The 23,877-nt window shown below is 37.7% G+C and overlaps 1 protein-coding gene across 4 annotated transcripts in view; it reads right to left on the bottom strand.

Annotated features, from left to right (window-relative positions):
- Nucleotides 1-23,877, bottom strand: part of LOC115222675 (protein Smaug homolog 1-like) — a 116,257-nt gene that overhangs the window by 76,443 nt on the left and 15,937 nt on the right. The window contains exon 1 of one of the 4 annotated variants that reach the window (XM_036511562.1): nt 15,082-15,202. The exons of the other annotated variants lie outside the window; for them this stretch is intronic. The gene's annotated coding sequence lies outside the window, so the exon portion shown is untranslated. Of the gene's footprint in view, nt 1-15,081; nt 15,203-23,877 lie in introns of those variants that run through there. 4 annotated transcript variants of the gene reach the window in all.

Raw genomic sequence — 23,877 nt, forward strand, 5'->3', positions numbered from 1 at the left:
AATCAAAGGAATTTAGAGAGAGAAGATCGACCAAAAAACGAAACAATTAAAGACTAGATTTTCTGTTTGCCTTGTACTGGCAAGTTGTCATTTAAGTATCTTTGTAGATGCAATTAAGACATATTTACAATTATACAAATAATTATAAACATATAATTAACTAGCAGTATTGCCCGGCGTTACTCGGGTTTGTAAGGGAAATAACTATATAAGCATTTTTAGAGAGTTATAGCCAGAAAATAGCAAAAAAATGCATTAAAAATGGGGAAAAAATTATGGTAAATTTTTTTTTAAATCGTTGACTCATTGTAGACATTTTTAGAGAGTTACTTCCCTTATATAATAGCGAAAAAACGCATTAAAATGGGAAAAAATGATGGTAAATTATTTTTAAAATCGTAGACTCATGGTAGACGCGCGCTAATACCCAGAAGGGCTCGATATGAATGACGACTATAAGATACCCGGTTTTGGTTAAACTGCACCGCAAAATGTAGGAGTAGTTAGGAATCAAAATCGTAGGAGACAGACACACAACTTGACTTTTAAATATAAAGATATTAGATCTTCTGTAATACATGTAATCAATAAAGTTTACTTGAACAATGTGATATCAGAGAATGTGAAAAGAGAGAAAATAAAGAGCTTCTAACAATGCACCAAGTTCAAAAAAACCTTTATATTTCAGACACAAGGGCCCATCTTTGTAAGAAGAACAGTCTGGAGCCCATTAACCCATTCAAATCCCTAGCATTTTGAAACAGTAGTGGATGGATGGAAGCACTCCGTCGGTTCCGACGACGAGGGTTCCGGTTGATCCGAATCAACGGAACAGCCAGCTCGTGAAATTAACGCGCAAGTGGCTGAGCACTCCACAGACACGTGTACCCTTAACGTAGTTCTCGGGGATATTCAGCGTGACACAGAGAGTGACAAGGCCGGCCCTTTGAAATACAGGTACAACAGAAACAGGAAGTAAGAGTGAGAGAAAGTTGTGGTGAAAGAGTGCAGCAGGGATCATCACCATCCCCTGCCGGAGCCTCGTGGGGCTTTTAGGTGTTTTCGCTCAATAAACACTCACAACGCCCGGTCTGGGAATCGAAACCGCGATCCTACGACCGCGAGTCCGCTGCCCTAACCACTGGGCCATTGCGCCTCCGAAACAGTAGTACTCAGTTGTTGCAGCAGTTACTCTCAGAATGTAGGTGTAATCTCCAGGGATACAAGCATCCAGCAACAGGACTTCCGTAATGCTATTATGGACCGTGAAGTCTGGCGTAACGTAGTAAAATCCATTGTCTCGACCACGGTCGAACAATGATGATGATGATGATGTAAACAAAATGAAACAACAAATTATCACCATTTTTTTTTCCTCACTTAATAAAGCTGCATAACTTTTTTCTATCTAATATCTTTTAACAAAGTTTTCACCAAAAGATTCTACTCATCAAGTTCTTTTAAAAAGGTATTATTACAATATAGTTTGCTTTTCAAATACCCGAGATATTTTGAGTGAAAATCAATTTTAAATGTTACAAATTTTCTGGCTACTTAAAGGTGCATAACGTTTTTTCTAATACCTTTTAACCCTTTTGTTACCATATTTCTGTTGAGATGTTCTGTGTTTCTTTCAATTAATTTTAAATATAACAAAGAATTTAGTAAAATAACTTAGTATTATCATTCAGCTAGTGTTAGGAACATAAATTGTGACTAAGGTTTAGTGGAAGATTTTAATTCAAAACTTATGAAAACAAGATATTTATACTCTGAGCCAGAGACGGTTTCAGCCGGGTTGATAACAAAAGGGTTAACAAGGTCTTTACCAAAATATTCTACATGCTGAATTCTTTTAAAAAGTCACAATTAAAGTATAATTTTTCCTTTAAACAACTGAGAAAATATGAGTCAAAGTAAATATAAGGCATTACTCTCCCACTTTTGGCTCTCTATTTTTTATCATAACATTTTTTCTACTGAACAAATTTTGAATATTTTATGTCAAAATGCAGCTTACCACTGGTCCATCAGAGTGGTAAAAACCGAATTAAGACTGAACTAAAACTGAATTAGTGGTAAAGCATTAAATTGGCCACGAGTAAGTAAAAGTTGACCATAAGAATATTATTCACACACTGCTGTGTGTGGATACGCATGCATCTATCCATGTGTGTGTCCTTGTGTTTGTGTTCTCCACCCCATCACTAATTGATAACCAGTGTCGGTGCGTTTACATCCCCATAATTTAGCAGCTCAGTAAAAGAGACCAACAGAACAAGTACTAGGCTTAAGAAATAAGTTCTGAGGTCGATTTGCCTGACTAAAAACCCCTGAAGGTGGTGCTCCAGTATGGCTGAAGTCTAATGGCTGAAACAAGTAAAAGAATAAAAGAATATATATATATATATACTTATGCTTTGAGTTTTATTTCCTTTTTGCATCACCAAACCTACACAAACACACACACACACACACACACACATACAAACACATTTCACTTCGGTATAGCAATGCTAAAAACCTGATGTCAGAACTTGAGTGAGCGAGTGGGTGAGAGAGAGTGAGAGTGAGAGTGAGTGAGTGAATGAGAGTCAAATACACTCACATATTCTTTTATTATTTTGTCATTTGAGCACAGCCATACTGAGACATGCCTGCAACTATTTCAGTCATATTGGCTCCGGTACTCATTCATTCCGATACTTTATCAATTCCAAATTATCGGACAGCGAGATGAAAAAGGGACACGCCACGGTAAAGATGGGTTTCTAGATCAGCATAAGCACATACAAAGGAGTGTATATACATCAGGCTTTTTGCACAGTTTCCACCTCTTAGATTCCACAATTCATTTGGGCCAACCTAAGGCTACAGTAGAATACAATTCTCCAAAACATGCAAATGAGATTTTTATATCCTTGGTTGCGGATATATGATCTAAACAAGGCAGGAGTAAAGCAATGTATTCACAGACATAACTTGACTACCAACATGCAATACTCCAATGCTTTCCTTCTGTCTCGACGAGTCCACCTTGTTATCACATAGAGGTGTTGATGTCAATCACCACACCACAACATCTCCCCTTTTGAGATTGACTTCCACTAGAAGTGAATAAAAATTTTATTTTTCTTTCATACAGCATCTCCCTTTTAGAGATTTACTTCCCTCAAGCTTAATATTATTTTCATTTTGGAACTACCTCTAACAATTCTATTTTCTTTTTCTTGTACTGGTACACCTTGGTTTGATGACTTCCTGCAGAATTGGCACATCAAAAATATCATAGAGAACTTCCATAGGTACCTCTTTTCTTGTAACCTTTCTTCAGCAAACCTTTTCTGATGATTCATGTGTCTTTTATGTTCCCATCTTGAACCTTTCACCATGTACGTCATTTTAACAATCTGTTTTATTATTTCACTATCTTCCCAACCTCCTTTTCTATTTCTCCTTTTCTACACTCTGAAAAACACCTTATCACCAGTTTCTAAATGCTTGGTCATATTTTTAATATGAGCTACCATCTTTCACATCAAAATGTGATAATGACAATTCTGACATTAAGATTTTAAAAATTTGTTCAAAATCTTTTTGTCACTTGTCTAACCAGTTCTGCTTAATGTCTTTCTTTAACAAGTTATTCAGGGGTGCTCTCAAATCATGCATACTCCGTATGTATATCTGGTAGTAACTTGCAAGTGCCAAAAATGCTTGCACTTGTCCTTGATGGAGTCTGGTTTACATCCATTTTCATCGATAATCTGCTCCAGATATTTTATTCTAGGCATAGAAACTTCGAAGATTTTTTTTAATATGCTCAGCATGCTGATCATGAAATTCACTTTTTATGAGTATGTCAGCAGAAAAACTTTGGTTTTTAAGATTTTTCCATGAAATGTAACATCACTTCACCCTTAAAACACATTTTTTTTTCCTGACATACCACATGCAATTTTCAAAGATTTTGTCAACCTAGGTTTTCTGATTTTTCTCCGTGTATCTGCATTAACTATCATGATATCATTGCAACCTGATATTCACATTATTCATTTATACAAACACAAATTTTCTTTTCTGAGCCTCACTTAGATTTTTTTGTCAACAATACTTTCTTGCCAAAATATTTTATATTCAACTTTTTTTTTCTTTCACTCTACAATGTAAGCTTTTATGTCCAATTTTTCCACACTCAAAACATTTTAGATTTTTAAAAGGACAGTTACATTTAAAATGTTAAGCTTCTGCACCCACAGATTGGGTCTTAACATTTTTCTTTTTTCTTATCCATTACAGGCCTTAAATTTATAATCCTCTGGCATTCCCCTGCTACTGCTTATAGAGTTAATTTTTGATACTGTTTTAATTTTGTTAGTATCTGGGAACATATATCTGTATCTTTGCTTGCAGTTAGCCCTTGAACAAAACTTAGACATTTGAACATGTCCAGAGTTAATTTAATCTGAATTTTTCATATTCTGTTTACAACCCTAGCATAAGTGACAAAATCATCTTTTTTAACCAAATTTAAACACTGCCCGCAAGTATTGAACAGGGAACTTCTTTTACTTAAAATTTTCAATAAAATTAACTTTCGTAACGTCTAAAAACGGCCTTTAAAAAATGGCTATAATTATAAATATTACAAAATGACAAAACAGTCATGGTTGGGATGCCCTTGTTGATAGGTCTTACTTGATGAGGGGGTGGCAAAGCTAAGGGTATACATATCAATAGCACCTCTGTAATGTTAATTAAATATCAATTAAATCTGTCAATTATCAGGTCTTCCACTAACACTTGGTTTCATTCCGAGCTGACACATTAACATCAACTAATCTATTTAAGAGAGGTGAAAGAATATTGGGGTTCTTTTTTTTAAAGGCATTCAATTATGTAACAAAACTTTACTGCCATGTTACTCAATCCCCACTTAATCACTCATACATACACAGAGAACCCTCTTGTTTTTGAATATGTACACAAGCACCAAAATAAGGAATACTGGGGAACATCTGTTGAGTGTAAACATAACAGACCAGATATTGTTGTTTGGGAAAGACAAAAAAAAGTATGTACCATCATAGAGATCAGCTGTCCTGCTGATTTGAATATCTCTTTGAAAATGAAAGAGAAAGAAGCTAACTATGCTTCAAAACCTCCAGCTTCTATTGGTAGATTGCAAATTTAACATTAATACCAACAATAAGTGGTGCACTTGGTTTTATAAGTAAACGCCTGTCTGTCTGGATAAGCTTCACAAAAAGAAATCAACCAACTAAATCACACATTACAAAGACACTCAGTAAAGTGAAACCAGTACAACGATTCAAGACTTTTCCCAGGTTTAAAATGTGACACTGTTTTCGTTATCCATATTCCAATGATGGAGCTTTGTGCCTTTGTAAGAAACCAGCTCCTTCCTTAGAGGAAAAAGTCAAATAATTAAAACCAGAAGAGAACACACATTCATGATGATGGTGGCTGTCCACTTGTAACTGAGAAAGACCATCACTGACCGATGCCCATGCAAAATGCCAGTAATGCCTGTGCATGAGATTACTGCACCAGCAGTTGGCTTCACCTGAGTTCACGTTCACGTTTCCATGTTTGCTGCGGTACCCTCCTACTCGATTGGGCATTGGTTGGACAGTTCACTTGCCAGCGATGGCACAACCTAAAATTTTAGGTCCAATAAGGTTTGCACAGCACCTCAGACCCTATCCACTCTACTGACATGATGCAGAGAGAAAACCAGGGCAAGATATTCAGTGCCAATTTGAGCTGCAGGCTCAGGAATGTGGAAGCACCTGCAATGCCATTCCTTTCACACCTAGTTTTATATCAGAGTGACCTTCTCCTAGAGACATGCTTTAGAAAAATACTGAGGAGTGCCACACTCCCAGCGGTCTTCCACCATGCCAGACACCAACCCAGAATTTCTGAAGGCTTGTACTATTTCTAGATACTCATCGAACCTACACTTAGTTCATGCATCACTTTGACAGGTCAGGTTTTTAGTACTAGGCGACCTGACCATCCACGAGACCTCGCAAATTACCTTACAAGACATACACTCCAAGACGTGACAATAGTTTAACAAGATGTCTGACCACTAAGTAAGAATTTCTAGGGAGAGCTGAAAAGCAGAAGATCTTTATTTAGAGAAGAAATCCACCCACCCCCTCATTCATGCATTTCAGCCCTTAACACCTTACAAAGTAAAAGGGCCAGACTGCACCCTGGTCATGATCCCTAGATATTTCCTCGCTTCCACATTTTGTGCCACTGTCTACATTTTAACCCTCCTGAATGGTTAAGGTGCCCCACTTAAAATAAAAATTAGGTCCAATAAGGTTTGCACAGCACCTCAGACCCTATCCACTCTACTGACATGATCCAGAGACAAAACCAGGGCAAGATATTCAATGCCAATGTGAGCTGCAGGCTCAGGAATGTGGGAGCACCTGCAATGCCATTCCTTTCACACCTGGTTTTATATCAGAGTGACCTTCTCCTAGAGACAGAAAACAGAAAGATAGCAGACAATTTAAGAATAAAACAATAGATCCAAGAGCGGATAAAATATATACAATCCATAACTGTTTGTTTAATAAAATATATTTTGTCAGACTAACGATTACGGGTTAAATATAGAGTGTATTTGTATGTGTGCGCACACATCTTTATTGATTGTAGGACTATGCGTTTAGGCTGAACAAGCCAATGGAGCAAAACTACAAAGCCCTATCGACTGAACTCATTTTCAATCAAGGAAGCCTGGTCGCATGACTTAAAAGAAATAGAAGCCATATCATTCGTGCCATACTCTGCTGCCTGGAAAAACACATTAGACAATGTAATCCTATAACAGGGTGGATCAGTCACAGCTGAATTACTTCTGATAATTAATAGGCCAGCAAAATTAGGACTGACATCATACAAGCATAACGAACAGATAACAGTCAACTATTTTGATAAGTTAAAAAAAAAAAACCATACACACATACATACAGGTACAAATAAGATGACTGCATGACTAAGTCCACTTTGCCAACATGTGATCTTGGGTTCAATCTCATGGCACTGAACAACACATCGTGTGTGTGTGTATGCACGTGTACATGCACACACGCGTGTATGTACATATGTATATGTATGTATGTATGTGTGTGTGTGTGCGCGCGTGTAATTAACACTGAAATATATTTCACTAATTTATTATTAATCAACAAACTAATCAATCATTAATCAATTGACTAATGATTAAGGAGTGAAACTGGCCCACCATGTATGTTATTAAAATTGACGTAATTACTCTCTCTAGACAAAACAAAATACTTGTATATTTTCTGTCTTTATTTTTTTTTCCAGTTATTAGACTGTGGCCTAGCTGGAGCACCACATTGAAGAGTTTTAGTCAAACCTAGTACTTATTTCTATCCATCATTGCCAATCTGCTAAGTTCCTGGGACACACGAACACCGATTATCAAGCAGTGGTAGTGGTGGTGAGCTGGCAGAAGCGTTAGCACGCCGGGCGAAATGCTTGGCAGCATTTCGTCTGCTGTTTCGTTGCGAGTTCAAATTCCACCGAGGTCGACTTTGCCTTTCATCCTTTCGGGGTCGATAAATTAAGCACCAGTTACGCACTGGGGTCGATGTAATCGACTTAATACCTATGTCTGTCCTTGTTTGTCCCTTCTATGTTTAGCCCCTTGTGGGTAATAAAGAAATAGGTAGTGGTGGTGATGACAGACACATACACAAAGACACACACATACACATATACGAAAGGCTTCTTTAAGTTTCTGTCTACCAAATCCACTAATAAGGCTTTGGTCAGCCCAAGGCTATTATAGTACAAAATATTTGCCCAAGGTTCTATATAGTGTGGCTGAACCCGGAACCATACAGTTGGGAGCCATTAGCCACTTTGAGTCTTAGCTCATTTTTGTTTATGATTTACTTAGCTGAAAGCCATAATGCTTTACTTTTTCATAAGTACACACTTTGTTAGAAGGCAGCCACAAACAATAAATCAATAGGACGTATTTGGTTACATAAGGCTTCCATTGAAGTTTTTCATTCAAGCATGGTTCAGAAAATACTTCTTAAAACTGTTAGAGCGTGCGAAAGTGCCCACAGGGTCATAATCAAAGGGAAGTACATTAAATAAATGAACACACTACATAGGCGCAGGAGTGGCTGTGTGGTAAGTAGCTTGCTAACCAACCACATGGTTCCGGGTTCAGTCCCACTGCGTGGCACCTTGGGCAAGTGTCTTCTACTATGGCCTCGGGCTGACCAATGCCTTGTGAGTGGATTTGGTAGACTGAAACTGAAAGAAGCCTGTCGTATATATGTATATATATATGTAAGTGTGTGTGTGTTTGTGTATCTGTGTTTGTCCCCCTAGCATTGCCTGACAACTGATGCTGGTGTGTTTACGTCCCCGTCACTTAGCGGTTCGGCAAAAGTGACCGATAGAATAAGTACTGGGCTTACAATGAATAAGTCCCGGGGTCGATTTGCTCGATTAAAGGCGGTGCTCCAGCATGGCCGCAGTCAAATGACTGAAACAAGTAAAAGAGTAAAAGAGTAAAGAGTATACCTACATATATACATTATTACTATCATTATTATTATTATTATTTAAAACATTTTAATTCAGCTCTTTGCAGCTCAAATTTTCACAGGCTTCTAACAGAAATCTACCTTGTTCAAGCTTAGATTACCAGTAATCCAACCTGGTTAGGTTTCTGTTAGAAGCCTGCAAAAAAAAAAAAGTTACATGGAGCCAAATCAAACTGTTTTAAATAATAATATATGTAACTCCTAGTACCCTTTTCTTTCATTTGTCCACTCTCCCATATATATATATATATATATATCAAGTGAGATAGGGGTTGTGAGTGTAACCCTCTATGGGATAACATATATCCAATATACTGCCAGTAAAGCACCCAGAAATGCTAATACATAAATGCTAAGAATTGCAATGCAATTAATTCATTTATTGTATTATATGGGCGAAGGTAAAATGTTTTCTCCATTTTCTTATTTTATATATATATATATATATTATATATATATATATATATATATATCATATACAAGCAGAGATGATGGTATGTGGATACAGCGTTTGATTTGTAACCATAAGTTTTATTCTATTGCATGGCACTTTGGACAAGTGGATTCCAGTTTGAAAATGAAAATGGTACACAGAAACTGTAAGTGTTATTTCCAAGACGTTGTGAAAACATTCTGGCCATGGGAAAATATTACCCTTACATGGAAACAGGTAAGAGTTGGCAACAAAACGACATCCAAACATAGAAGATTTGTGTCAATAAACTCCATTATATCCATGCAAGCATGAGAAGGAAAATGGATGATAAAATGACGATGATGAAGAGAACATTTATTTATTTATTCATTTATTGGAGCCTGGTGCAGCCATCTGGTTCGCCAGACCTCAGTCAAAATTGTCCAACCCATGCCAGCATGGAAAGCAGATGTTAAACAATGTTGATGATGATCTATTTCCTACAAAAATTCCTTGCTTTGAAACAGAAAGATAGCAGACAATTTAAGAATAAAACAATATTTATACCTTATACAAAAACTGTAACCAATAACTTTGGAACATATTTTAAAATCTATTTTACTGAACTTATAACCCAAAATAATTTATAACAAAAACAAATAATGACGATGACGATGATGATGATGATAATAAAACACTCGTTTATAGCTCACCTTCCAAAAGAAACATGACAAAAGTTAATGTATACGACACTCGTGATTCATAGCATTGAATAAAACACGTTTTGTAAATTGTAAGAAGGTCGTTTCTAGAACACCCTCACCCTCAACACACCCCTAAAAATATTTCAAAACATCAAGACACACCTTTCGTGCATGACGAAGCATATAAGATTACTTCAGGTACACACTGAGAAAGAACGCATTTAGGACAAAACTGGGATAAATTTTTTAAAATTTATGTAATCAAGATTTGATTATACATTCAATTCAAAACTCTGGTGTATTATCAAAAGCAAATCACTGACAGATTGTGACAACTTGTAAACTTGATAAAGAACAAAGTTACTACTGAACATGAAATGTTTGTGCTGCGTAGCTATTTACCAATGAAGCGCCTACGAAATGTCACAGCTAGGCAATATTGTCATGTAGTGAAGAAAGCAATTGTTCAGGTTGTTAGGCTGATGAATTTCCTATCCTTATGAATGGGGGGAAACAATCAATTGACTTATTATTCTGGATTATTATGCTGGTGGCACGTAACAAACACCATCCGATCGTGGCCGTGCCAGCCTCGCCTGGCCTCCGTGCCGGTGGCACGTAAAAAACACCATCCTGGCGTGGCCGTTCGCCAGCCTCGTCTGGCACCTGTGTCGGTGGCACATAAAAATCACCCACTACACTCACGGAGTGGTTGGCGTTAGGAAGGGCATCCAGCTGTAGAAACACTGCCAGATCTGACTGGAGCCTGGTGCAGCCTTCTGGCTTCTCAGACCCCAGTTGAACCGTCCAACCCATGCCAGCATGGAAAGCGGACGTTAAACGATGATGATGATGATTACATAAGGCAGCAAACTGGAAGAATCATTGGTATTCCAGAGAAAATGTTTAGCAGCATTTTGTCTGTCTTTTTATGTTCTGAGTTCAAATGCCACTGAGGTCAACTTTGCTTTTCGTCTTTTTGAGGTTGATGAAATAAGTACCAGTTGAGAACTGGGGTCGATGTGATCAACTTAACCTCCTTCCTCCCCAAAAAAAATTTCGGCTACATGTATGTATAGCTGGACCCAGAATGAGACTATTTACCGCAGCTATTTGGACACAAATTATTTGGCATGGCTGTTTTGGTGACTGCACTGGGAGTAAAAACATGCACACACACACACACGCATGTGCACTAAAAAATATATATCCATATACAGCTAGGAAGAGAGGGAGAAGGTGAACATTACAATTCATTAACACTTCCCCTCTCCTCAGACACATAAAGGGAAACAGTGAAAAATGAGAGGAAGGAGGGGGAGAGGGAAAGAGAGAGAAACATTAAAATTTAGATATCAAATAGGCGCATGAGTGGCTATGTGGTAAGTAGCTTGCTAACCAACCACATGGTTCCGGGTTCAGTCCCACTGCGTGGCACCTTGGACAAGTGTCTTCTACTATAGCCCCGGGCCGACCAATGCCTTGTGAGTGGATTTGGTAGATGGAAACTGAAAGAAGCCTGTCGTATATATATATATATATATGTGTGTGTGTGGGTGTGTGTGTGTGTGTGTGTGTGTGTGTGTGTGTGTTTGTCCCCCTAGCATTGCTTGACAACCGATGTTGGTATGTTTACATCCCCGTCACTTAGCGGTTCGGCAAAGAGACCGATAGAATAAGTACTGGGCTTACGAAGAATAAGTCCCAGGGTCGATTTGCTCGACTAAAGGTGGTGCTCCAGCATGGCCGCAGTCAAATGACTGAAACAAGTAAAAGAGTAAAGAGTAAAATAAATCATCATCAAATCAGTGATGCCAAATATTTAGTGTCAAAGAAGACTCACTCCACTGGATCATACTTAATCCAAAATATGTAAGGCAAACTTTAACACCCATTGGATCTGAAACTGGGACAAGCTGTGAGACTATAACCAAGACAAACCTTAGTCTTGCTCTTAACTATCGTCCAGAAAGTAACAAGAAAAAAAAAGTTTTTGTACAGGTGTTAATAACTTAATTATGAAAGAAGAGAAGAAAATTGAGCTCATCTATTATGGCTAAGTTCAAATAAGCAGCGGTATAGAAAAAATTCTTCATAGAGGGAAGATTAGCGAATAGCAGATCAAGAGGCAGGCAAAGAATGCACTGGATGGACAATATCAAGAGCCGACTGGTTAAGTGTGCCAAGGCAGCTGGTGAACTAATGCTTAATGACAAAGACTTTCATTATAGTGTCGTCAATGTGTTGCAAGCATACATGATGATGATGATAACGATGATTATAACAATGACGATAACGATGACAGTAATGATAACAACGATGACGATGATGACAACAATAATGATAACAATGACAATGATGATAACGATAACAATAATGATAACAACGATGACGATAACAAATAATGATAACGATGGCAATGATAACGATGACGATGATGATAACAACGATGACGATAACGATGACAATAATGATAACGACGATGACGATAACAATAATGATAACGATGACAACGATGATGATAACGATGATGACGATAATGATGACAATAATGATAACGACGATGACGATAACAATAATGATAACGATGACGACGATGGTAACAATGATGATGATAATGATGACAATAATGATAACGACGATGACGATAACAATAATGATAACGATGACGACGATGGTAACAATGATGATGATAACGATGACAATAATAATAACGACGATGACGATAACAATAATGATAACGATGACGACGATGGTAACAATGATGATGATAACGATGACAATAATGATAACGACGATGACGATAACAATAATGATAACGATGACAACAATGATGATGACGATGAAGATAACGATGATGACGATAACGATGATAACGATGATGATACTGATGATGGTGATGATCTAGGTATATGTTTGAAGAGAACATTGTGTAAGCTTGATGTATGAAGGGATGATATGGAGAAATGGAGTCAAGAAAGAAAAAAAAACTAAAAGGTTATACAGGAATTTTCATCCATCTTGATAAGCTTGAGCTATACTCTTTAACATTTGAACTAACCATATCCAGCCCAAATATTCTACCTGTTCTACGTTCAGACAGGCCAAGTCTGGCTTCTCACAACTTTCACGTATTCTTAAAATTGCAATTTCATCAATGAAATCTCAAAGCTACAAGATAATGCATGATTAAATTCAAAACAGTGCAAATAAATAAGCTTTACATTTGACAGAATAAGCTGAATGCTAAAGGGTTATATAGTGGTGGAGGTGCATGGTTTAGTGGTTAGGGTGTTGGGCTCATGATCGTAAGTTTGTGGTTTCGATTCCTGGACCAGGTGATGTGTTGTGTTCTTGAGCAAAACACTTCATTTGATGTTGCTTCAGTCAACACAGCTGGCAAAAATGAGTAATCCTGCAACAGATTGGAATCCTGGGAAATTTCTACGCCACTGAAACCAGGAAATCAGCCCTTATGACCCTGGCTCGAGAAGGAAACATTTCTTCTTCTAAAGAGTTATACACTGAAAACCTACAGGTTTTAAGTCTTTTGTTACTGTATTTCTCTTGAAATACACTGCCCCTTTTTACAATTATTTTTGAAAATAATGAAGAACATAGTAAAATAATTTGGTCCTTGTTAAGAAGCTGGTATTTAAAATAGAAGATTCAAATTAAATTTTGATAAAAAGTTTGAATCTCGGTCTCTTTAAAACTGGAAGTTTGCATCATTAGAAGAACAAAGGGTGTTCTCAGGTTTTTATCAAAAGGATTAAATTAAAGAGAACATAGTAATGGCAAACTGGGATATTTTTTTAACATTTTGCTAATCATAAAATAACATTGGTTAAGTTATCAGTGTTGTTCTTTTTTTTTTTTTTATATAATTATAATAATTTACAGGCAACCACTCGTTTCTCCAAAGTTAATCAAGTACCAGTTACATACTTAGTTAACTACTGAATCATAACAATGAAATGTTTTATACATGCACTCTAGCTTTATTCAGAAGCTATTTCGAAAACGAAAAAAAATTTTTTAAAAAAAGGAAAAAAGAAAAAGATCTTTTATCAGATAACAGCAAGATTATCAAAACATCTAGCTATGAGCAATGGTCAATAACATTTTCGTTTTTTTTTCTTTTTATTTGTTTCAGTCATTTGACTGTGCCCATACTGGAGCACCACCTTTAGTCGAGCAAATCAACCCCAGGACTTATTCTTTGGAAGCCTAGTACTTACTTATTCTATCAGTCTCTCTTACCAAACCACTAAGTTACGGGGACGTAAACACACCAGCAACGGTTGTCAAGCAATGTTGGGGGGACAAACACAGACACACAAACATATACATACACACACACACATACATGAACTATGTGGTTTGTAAGCAAGCTACTTACCACACAGCCACTCCTGCGCCCTTATTTGACCATAAAGTCATCTCAGATCAACATTTGCTAAACATGAGAGAATCATTGACGTTCTTAAAAGAAAATTTTCTCATTTTCCCATAACGATATTTAACAATTCTGTAGGAAAATCTTACAGTATTTGCATAATTTCAAGTTAAGAATTATTGACCAGAGTTTGGGTTATTTCAGTGTACAAATCTTATCAGAGTATCACAGCATTCAGACAGCTAATCGAGATAAGTCAACTTTTGCAGTCAATTTAACCCTTCAGCATTAAAACTGACCATATCTGGCCAAAATATTCTACCTGTTTTGTTTTCCAACTGGCCACATCTGACCCCTCAAACTTTCCCCTACAAAATAAATTACCCCTCATACTCTCCCCTAAAAATAAACTACCACATCATCAGACTCTTGAAGCTACAAGATAATTCATGTTAATTCAAAACAATGCGAGTGGCTGTGTGGTAAGTAGTTTGCTTACCAACCACATGGTTCCGGGTTCAATCCCACTGCGTGGCACCTTGGGCAAGTGTCTTCTACTATAGCCTCGGGCCGAACAAAGCTTTGTGAGTGGATTTGGTTGACGAAAACTAGAAGAAGCCCGTCGTATATATGTGTGTGTGTGTGTGTGTTTGTGTGTCTGTGTTTGTCCCTCCAACATCGCTTGACAACCAATGGTGGTGTGTTTACGTCCCTGTGAATTAGCGGTTCGGCAAAAGGGGACAGATAGAATAAGTACTAGGCTTACAAAGAATAAGTCCTGGAGTCGATTTGCTCGATTAAAGGTGGTGCTCCAACATGGCCACAGTCAAACGACTGAAACAAGTAAGAGAGTAAAAGAGTAAAGAGTAAAGTGAGAAGATACATTGCAGAACTATTATTCTAATGAGTTATATCTTTTATCACCTGAAGAGACAAATCTACACCATTGGATGCTCCTAAACCAGTTGTTAAGTTTCCCATCCGTGAGGGATCAATGCTAGATGGATCAAAACAATTGTAGTGATTAATAAAAATTCTCATATCTTCCATCCCATTAACCAAATATAAATGTGTGTGTGTGTGTGTGTGTCATCCGTCCGTGGCCGTTTGCCAGCTCCATCTCGCACCTGTGCGGGTGGCACGTAAAAACCACCCACTACACTCACGGAGTGGTTGGCGTTAGGAAGGGCATCCAGCCGTAGAAACACTGCCAGATCAGACTGGGCCTGATGCAGCCTTCTGGCTTCACAGACCCCAGTTGAACCGTCCAACCCATGCTAGCATGGAAAGCGGACGCTAAATGATGATGATGATGATGATGATGATGAATGCGAATTAGAGCTCAACACTGCAATGGATAAAAAATCTTTATGGTTTATGGCTACCATTGGTTTCATGTAAGTGATAAATCCCTTAACAATTATCAAACCTGCAACAGGGAACATTGGTGTTCATCTCCATCTTGGATTAAAACAATAAAATCACATAAGATCATGATAAAATAATGAGATTTTAGGTGAACAAAACAAACATCAGGGGCAACAACTTTTAATTATTATCTCCCTTGCCTCAAATTTAGGTTAAATTTGATTTGAACTGTTCAAATATTTGTAAACATGATAAAATTTTTATAAACTTTCAAGAGAACATGAAATAATTCTTTTTTCTTTTAATATATTTCAAAGCACACATTTTGCTATAAATAAAAGCACATAAATATCATTTTTCAAATTTTGAAACAAGGCCAGAAACTTCAGGGAGAGGATAAGTGAACTACATCAGTAGTCAACTGGTACTTATTCTATTGACCCTGAAAGGATGAAAGGCAAAGTTGACTTCAGTGGAATTTGAACTCAGAACAGACGAAATGCTAAGTATTTTGCCTGGTGTACTAACGATTTTGCAAGCTCGCCATTTAAAGGCACACAAATATTGGGTTAAAAAAACCTGTCATGGTTACAAACGTCAAAGTTGCCCATGGAACTCAAATCTATATCTCCTATAAGCACAGTAGATGTTCTACCATTGGACCAAAGTCAATCCTTTGAATTTCTCAATCTACTTTAGAAAATTTATTCTGAGCAGAAAGAACTGTATGTTGTTGATATTATAACAGAAGTGGGTTTGAGTCCATGGGAAGCTTTTAACTTTTCTATTCCAAAGGGTTTTTCAATATATTCACGTGGTATTATATATGGCTTTATGTGTACTTCAAGATCCACTATTTAAAAAAAAAGAATTATTCATATACATATACATAAATGTTTGTGTGTGTGTGCAGGTAAGCTTGCTTTGAATTCTTAAAATCCCAGGTTGTGGTTAATTACTGCTTTTGTATAGACATACTGAACAGAAATCTTGCAGAACAGAAGTTATTTTAACAAGATACATCTTGTAAATCACCTGAAGAGACACATCTACATCAACAGATACACCTAAACTAGATGTTCAGTCTCCCACCCGTGAGGAATCAATGCTAGATGGATCAAAACAATTGAAGTGATCAATAACCAGTCTCATATCTTCCATCTCTCTCATTAATCAAACACATTATATATATATATATATGTATATATATCTAAACATACCCCCCCACACACACACACATATATAACTATATATGTCATCACTTGATTGTTCTCTTAAACATGAGCAGCATTAATATGGCTTTTCAGTTCTGCTTTGCAAAGATCTGGCAATGCCGGGTGCCTTTTGCAGTAGGCATTCAGATAGATTACTACACAAGCTGACATGTTTCTTCATTCCATAATGGAATCGGATGTAGACCAAGTCACAGGTGTTACCACCTAGTTTTCTTTATCCTAGAGAGGGGTCCAAACAAACACTAGGAGGTCTCTCACTTCCAGCTGTTGGATGACCATTCACTCTAATCAATTCATGCACCTTTTGACAGGTTCTGTTTTCTGCCCCACAGTGAAGTTACGTGGCCTAGTGGTTAGATTGTTGCACTCATGATTGTCAGATTGTGGGTTCAATTCTCATACAAGGCTGTGTGTTGTGTTCAAGAGAAAAACAGTAAATTTCACGTTGCTCTATTACTTTGTGGGGATCAGACATGTCAAAGAACAGACCCAACGTTAGCTCTCAGGCTTCATAAAACCCTCACCAGCAACAACTATCCAAACAGACCCATGGGTTGGAGGCTGTTGCCTCTATGGTGCAAAGGCATCATCTATCAGGAATAAGAACTCCAACTAATGGTAGGTGCAACAAAATGCTCCTACAGCACATGCCTCAATATTATTATTACTACTGCAGAATGTCTATAAAAAAAAATACACTCCCCCTCCCTACCAAGCAAACTTAGTAGAGTTTAGTCACCAATGGCCCAACCATACAACAGGTACATGCATGTATTGACACATATGTACATATATGTATGTATTCACTTATATACACATAGATATATAAATATATATATGAAATATCTTAGACTTACTTCTGTGCTATTTCCACCTCCATTTTATATATATAATATATATATATATATATATATATATATATATATATATATATATATATATACTTTATTTAAAGCAGCAGCAAATTCAACAAAATCTGTTACTCTGAGTTTCTCGTTGCCGTTCATCAGACAAAAACTGTCTGATGAACGGCAACGAGAAACTCAGAGTAACAGATTTTGTTGAATTTTCTGCTGCTTTAAATAAAGCATATTACTCTACCATTGGTATTTGAGTACTCTTTTTTCTACCTTGTTTCACATTTATGTGTTTACTCTGGTATATATATATATATATTATGAATTAGTTGAATAAAGTTACATGGTCTGGTTCTCATATTTTTATTGTATTTACAGAATTTTTTTTAGTGTTGAAGTATGTTAAACATTACAAAAATATTTTGTAATGTTCATAAAGTTCAAAACACTTCAACACTGTAAAAAATACATTTTTTGTAAATATGATAATAAAAAACATGAAAACCAGACCATGTTGTAACTTTATTCAACTGATATATTATTCTATACACATTTACCACATTTACACAAATTCAGGAATACACACACACACACACACACATCATGACAGTGCATGGCTCAGTGATTAGAACATAGAGCTCACAATCGTGAGGTAGTGAGTTTGATTTCTAGACCAGACAGGGTGTTGTGTTCTTGAGCAATACATTCCACTTCACGTTACTGCAGTTGATTCAGCTGTAGAAATGAGTTGTGACATCACTGGTACCAAGCTGTATCGGCCCTTTTGCCTTTCCCTTGGATAACATCAGTGATGTGGAGAGGGGGAAGCTGGTATGCATGGATGACTTCAGGTCGTATATAAACAACCTTGCCTGGATTGCACCTAGGAGGAGGAAATTTCTAGGTGCAATCCCATGGTTATTCATGACCGAAGGAGCTTTTTACCCTTAATCCTTCATATATACATCTCAAGTGAATGGAACTTAAGGAAGAGGGAGACCCAAGAAGAGACGGGGTGAAGTACTGATGACCTCAGGACACTGAATCTCACAGAGATGACAAAGGACCGAGATATCTGATACCTTGCTGTATTCAAGAAGACCTGTCCTCCACAGCAGAAGTGTTAGTGATACATCCCCTGATGAAGAGGAATGGTATGCAAGGGCCATGTTCCAGTGTCACATAAAAAGCACTTGTACCGGTGCCATGTAAAAGCCCTCATGCCATTGCCACGTTAAAAACATGCAGCACACTCTGTAAGGTGATTGGCTTTATGAAGGGCATCCAACTGTAGAAACCAAGCCAAATTAGACTGGAACCTGGTGCAGCTTTCCAGCTCTAGCCAAACTGTCCATGGACAATGGATATTAAAGGATGATGATGATGCACAAGTAGCCTTGTTTATCACTGATTTATTCATCACTGATCCAGTATAACACAGTTTGGTAAATCAGTCAAAGATTTTGCTTCTACTGCAAAACCCCATCTTAGCAACCTTCCACAATGCTCAGCTACCCAGAATGCACTGATGCACTGACCATTGCTTGTGTTTACATGACCATGCAGCAAGGCTGTGTTTTTTTGGTTTTTTTTTGTTAATATGTATTTACAGAGTTGTATCCATCAACACAGAACCAGTGAATAGAAAAACGGTCCAAAGGCACTGGATCCAAACAAACAACACAGATGAGAGTATATTCTTTATAGGAAATGGTAGAGATGACCAAGGAAATACGCAACGGTGGAAACTCCTCTGCTGTGGGCCACGAGTTTGGTGCCAATGAATCTAGCATTCCTTCCTTTTACAAACTGGTATGGAGAGAATTCATATGGCACAATGGTTTTATTTTTGCAACTAAACTCACAAACTACACCCAAGTGTTAATAGCAGTCTTAAACATATATATTTCTTTACTAGCCACAAGGGGCTAAACATAGAGGGAACAAACAAGGACAGACAAAGGGATTAAGTCAATTATATCAACCCCAGTGCGTAACTGGTACTTAATTTATCGACCCCGAAAAGATGAAAGGCAAAGTTGACCTCGGCGGAATTTGAACTCAGAACATAACGGCAGACGAAATACCGCTAAGCATTTCGCCCGGCGTGCTAACGTTTCTGCCAGCTCGCAGATATATATAAGGTGTTTGCTTGCATGCTTATTTATATGTATATGTATGTCTGATATGTGTGTATGTGTATACACACACGTTTTTTTTTTTTTTAATATGGAATGAGTTTGTACTCGTTTTGGTTCCATAATTTATCATACGTAGGTGTGAGTTACGTCCCTTGTCACCTCACTTGGATTTATTCACTTATCCATAAATATATTACTCTCTTTACTATTTTACTTGTTTCAGTCATTTGACTGCGGCCATGCTGGAGCACCGCTTTAGTCGAGCAAATCGACCCTGGGACTTATTCTTTGTAAGCCCAGTACTTATTCCATCGATCTCTTTTGCCGAACCGCTAAGTGACGGGGACGTAAACACACCAGCATCGGTTGTCAAGCAATGCTAGGGGGACAAACACACACACACATATATATAAATATACATATATAGGACAGACTTCTTTCAGTTTCCGTCTACCAAATCCACTCACAAGGCGTTGGTTGGCCCGGGGCTATAGCAGAAGACACTTGCTCAAGATGCCACGCAGTGGGACTGAACCCGGAACCATGTGGTTGGGAAGCAAGCTACTTACCACACAGCCACTCCTGTATTATGTATCAAATGTGTGGAAAGAGAGATGCTGGTGTAGTAAGACGTTTGCTTCCTAATCACATGGTTCTGGGTTCAGTCCCACTGCATAGCACCTTAGGCAAGTGTCTTCTATATAACCCCAAGCCAACCACTAGTTCCAATATCTACCATCAGGCATCGTTGTTACTCGTGATTCCTGTGATTGTTTTGAATTCAGATTTATTTATGTCTGTTTATTGGCTATTTTCTCATTCTCATTCATTTGTGAATGTTTTTTTTGCCCCCATGACTCCTAAGAAAATTCATAGTGAAAGTGCTAACTGTCATGCTATAAAGCTGGAAGATAAACTGCCTATGATAAAATGCCATGAAAAAGGTGAAAAAGTGATAGCGATCTTTTGGGACAAGTTGGGCAACTGTATTGGACAAGATTTTAGCACACATGGTTTTTATTAACCAAGTATTATTGAAAATGCATTCGTAAATAAAGTACAGAATTGGGAATGGTTATTATCGGTTTAGCCTAGAGAAAAGTACATTCAGCCTGGCCTAGTATTGCTGCTGTGTTGATCTACAGACATTGTGTTCAGACAACCTCCGCATGTACAGCCCTACTTTAACATCCATGTAGGGTGAGGTATGCCTGTGGATGTGTCATCATCATCATCATCATCATCATCATTTAGCGTCCGCTTTCCATGCTAGCATGGGTTGGACGGTTCTACTGGGGTCTGTGAAGCCAGAAGGCTGCATCAGGCCCAGGCTGATCTGGCAGTGTTTCTACGGCGGGATGCCCTTCCTAACGCCAACCACTCCGCGAGTGTAGTGGGTGCATTTTACGTGCCACCCGCACAGGTGCCAGACGGTGCTGGCAAACGGCCATGAACGGATGGTGCTTTTACGTGCCACCGGCACGGGGGCCAGGCGAGGCTGGCAACAGACACGAACGGATGGTGCTTTTACGTGCCACCGGCACGGAGGCCAGTTGGGGCGGCGCTGGCAATGGCCACAAACAGATTGTGCTTTTTTTATATACACACACACCTATGTGTTTTTGTGTTTGTCCCCTACCACCCCTTTGGTATGTTTATGTCCCTGTAGCAAGAAAACAGTAAGTACCAGATTAAAACAAAAGTACTGGGGTCAATTTACTCAACTCAAGTTCTTCAAGGTGGTATCCCAGCATGGCCACAGTCTAACAGAGAGAAAAACCATCTAGTGAGGATGGGGTAAGACAAGCAAAAACGTTTGTGAAATGGCTATACTTAACAGATATCCAGAAAGGATTGGGGAAACATGAGGCAAAGATCTATTATTTCAAGATGCAAAAATCTATAAAAAAGATGGGGTTTTATGTAGTCAGTTTCCACTGATTGTGTATGAATTTTCTTTTGTGTATGCAAGGGTTTAAGATCTCTGTCTTAGTGTTAAGATATTTATTTCCACAAATCATTTTTAAGATTACACTCTTTGCTGATATGGAATGCTTCCTACTCTCCAAAACATTCATGCATGGTTTAAACTTTTAGGCAATCTCCCAGTAGAAGTAAAGTTTCTATCATTTTCTTTTAATTGTAAGATATAGCTTCCAAGTTATGTCATATTCTATTTTTCAGTGTACTCTAAACAAATCACTTTGGTTGATAACTTCTGCTTGAAGTTTTAGGCTGGTGTTCAGGTTTCCATTCACGTATTTGACCTCTACTTTATAACTGAAGTCCTGGTTTTACTACACGCTCTATTTAGCAGACATGTCACAGATATCTTTCGTGAACATCCAGCTTCAACATTAAGGATAGGTTGGCAGGATTCATTTTACATTAGCAGTGTAGTAGTAATAAGTGGTCTTAACTATGTGTCTACTGAACCTTTTACCTGGTTTCCAGGAATACTGTGCAAAACCATGCAATATACTCTTTCTCTCTTTTCTCTTTTACTTGTTTCAGTCAGTTGACTGCGGCCATGCTGGAGCACCACCTTTAGTCGAGCAAATCGACCCCTGGACTTATTCTTTGTAAGCCCAGTACTTATTCTATCGGTCTCTTTTGCCGAACCGCTAAGTGACGGGGATGTAAACACACCAGCATCGGTTGTCAAGCAATGCTCGGGGGACAAACACAGACACACACACACATACACATATATATATACATATATACGACAGGCTCCTTTCAGTTTCCGTCTACCAAATCCAATCACAAGGCATTGGTCGGCCCGGGGCTATAGCAGAAGACACTTGCCCAAGATGCCATGCAGTGGGACTGAACCCGGAACCATGTGGTTGGTTAGCAAGCTACTTACCACACAGCCACTCCAGTGCCTGCATAATATTGTGCCATGTATTATGTAAACAGGCCCCATTTTTGAAGTTGGTCAATTTGCATATAGTGTGTTAAAAATAGTTTTGCCTTACTTTTTTTATGCAGATTTCTAAAGATTAGATATACTCTGCTTTAGAAGTGTGTTGATTCGCACCCATCTGTTAAGTAAAATCATGTTCTTTACTTTGTTTAATTTTCATTGTATAAACATTATATTTTATAAATAGTATAGTATGATATATTCTAAGAATTTTAAGTAGAATAATAAACATCAAAAAGACTGTACTTTAGAAATATGCTAATGTGAATCTGTTAAGTACAATTTAAATCTCATAATTTTTTTCATGTATTCTTTTCTTTTACCTGTTTCAGTCATTTGACTGCGGCCATACTGGATCACCCACCTTAAGGATATTTTAGTCAAAGAAAGTGTAAGTCTATTTATGGTATCAGTCTCTTTTGCCAAACTGTTAAGTTATGGGGGGCATAAACATGCCAACATAAGTTGTCTAGTGATTGGAGGGGGGACAGACACAAAGAACACAAATATATATATATATCTAAACATCGCTAAGATAAATATTTCAATTACCTGAAGATTGACTGTAACCATAACTCGAATTATTAAGAATTGGACAGCCATGAAACGATCGTAGTGTTTTACTCTTTTATTAAACTTTTAATACTCTTGATATATATTTAAAATAATATAAATTAATTAATTTTATGTATTGGCTTAAGTTTTTCATTGTTTGATTTTCCTAATAGTGGTTTTATCTTTAATTTAATATAATTATATATATATATATATATATACTCTTTTTACTCTTTTACTCTTTTACTTGTTTCAGTCATTTGACTGCGGTCATGCTGGAGCACCGCCTTTAGTCGAGCAAATCGACCCCGGGACTTATTCTTTTGTAAGCCCAGTACTTATTCTATCGGTCTCTTTTGCCGAACCGTGACGGGGACATAAACACACCAGCATCGGTTGTCAAGCAATGCTAGGGGGACAAACACAGACACAGACACACAAACATATACACATACACACATATATATACATATATACGACAGGCTTCTTTCAGTTTCCGTCTACCAAATCCACTCACAAGGCATTGGTCGGCCTGGGGCTATAGCAGAAGACACTTGCCCAAGATGCCACGCAGTGGGACTGAACCCGGAACCATGTGGCTGGTTAGCAAGCTACTTACCACACAGCCATTCCTG

The sequence above is a fragment of the Octopus sinensis genome, linkage group LG20 (genome assembly GCF_006345805.1).
Source record: "Octopus sinensis linkage group LG20, ASM634580v1, whole genome shotgun sequence".
Classification (NCBI taxonomy): Eukaryota; Metazoa; Mollusca; class Cephalopoda; order Octopoda; family Octopodidae; genus Octopus; species Octopus sinensis.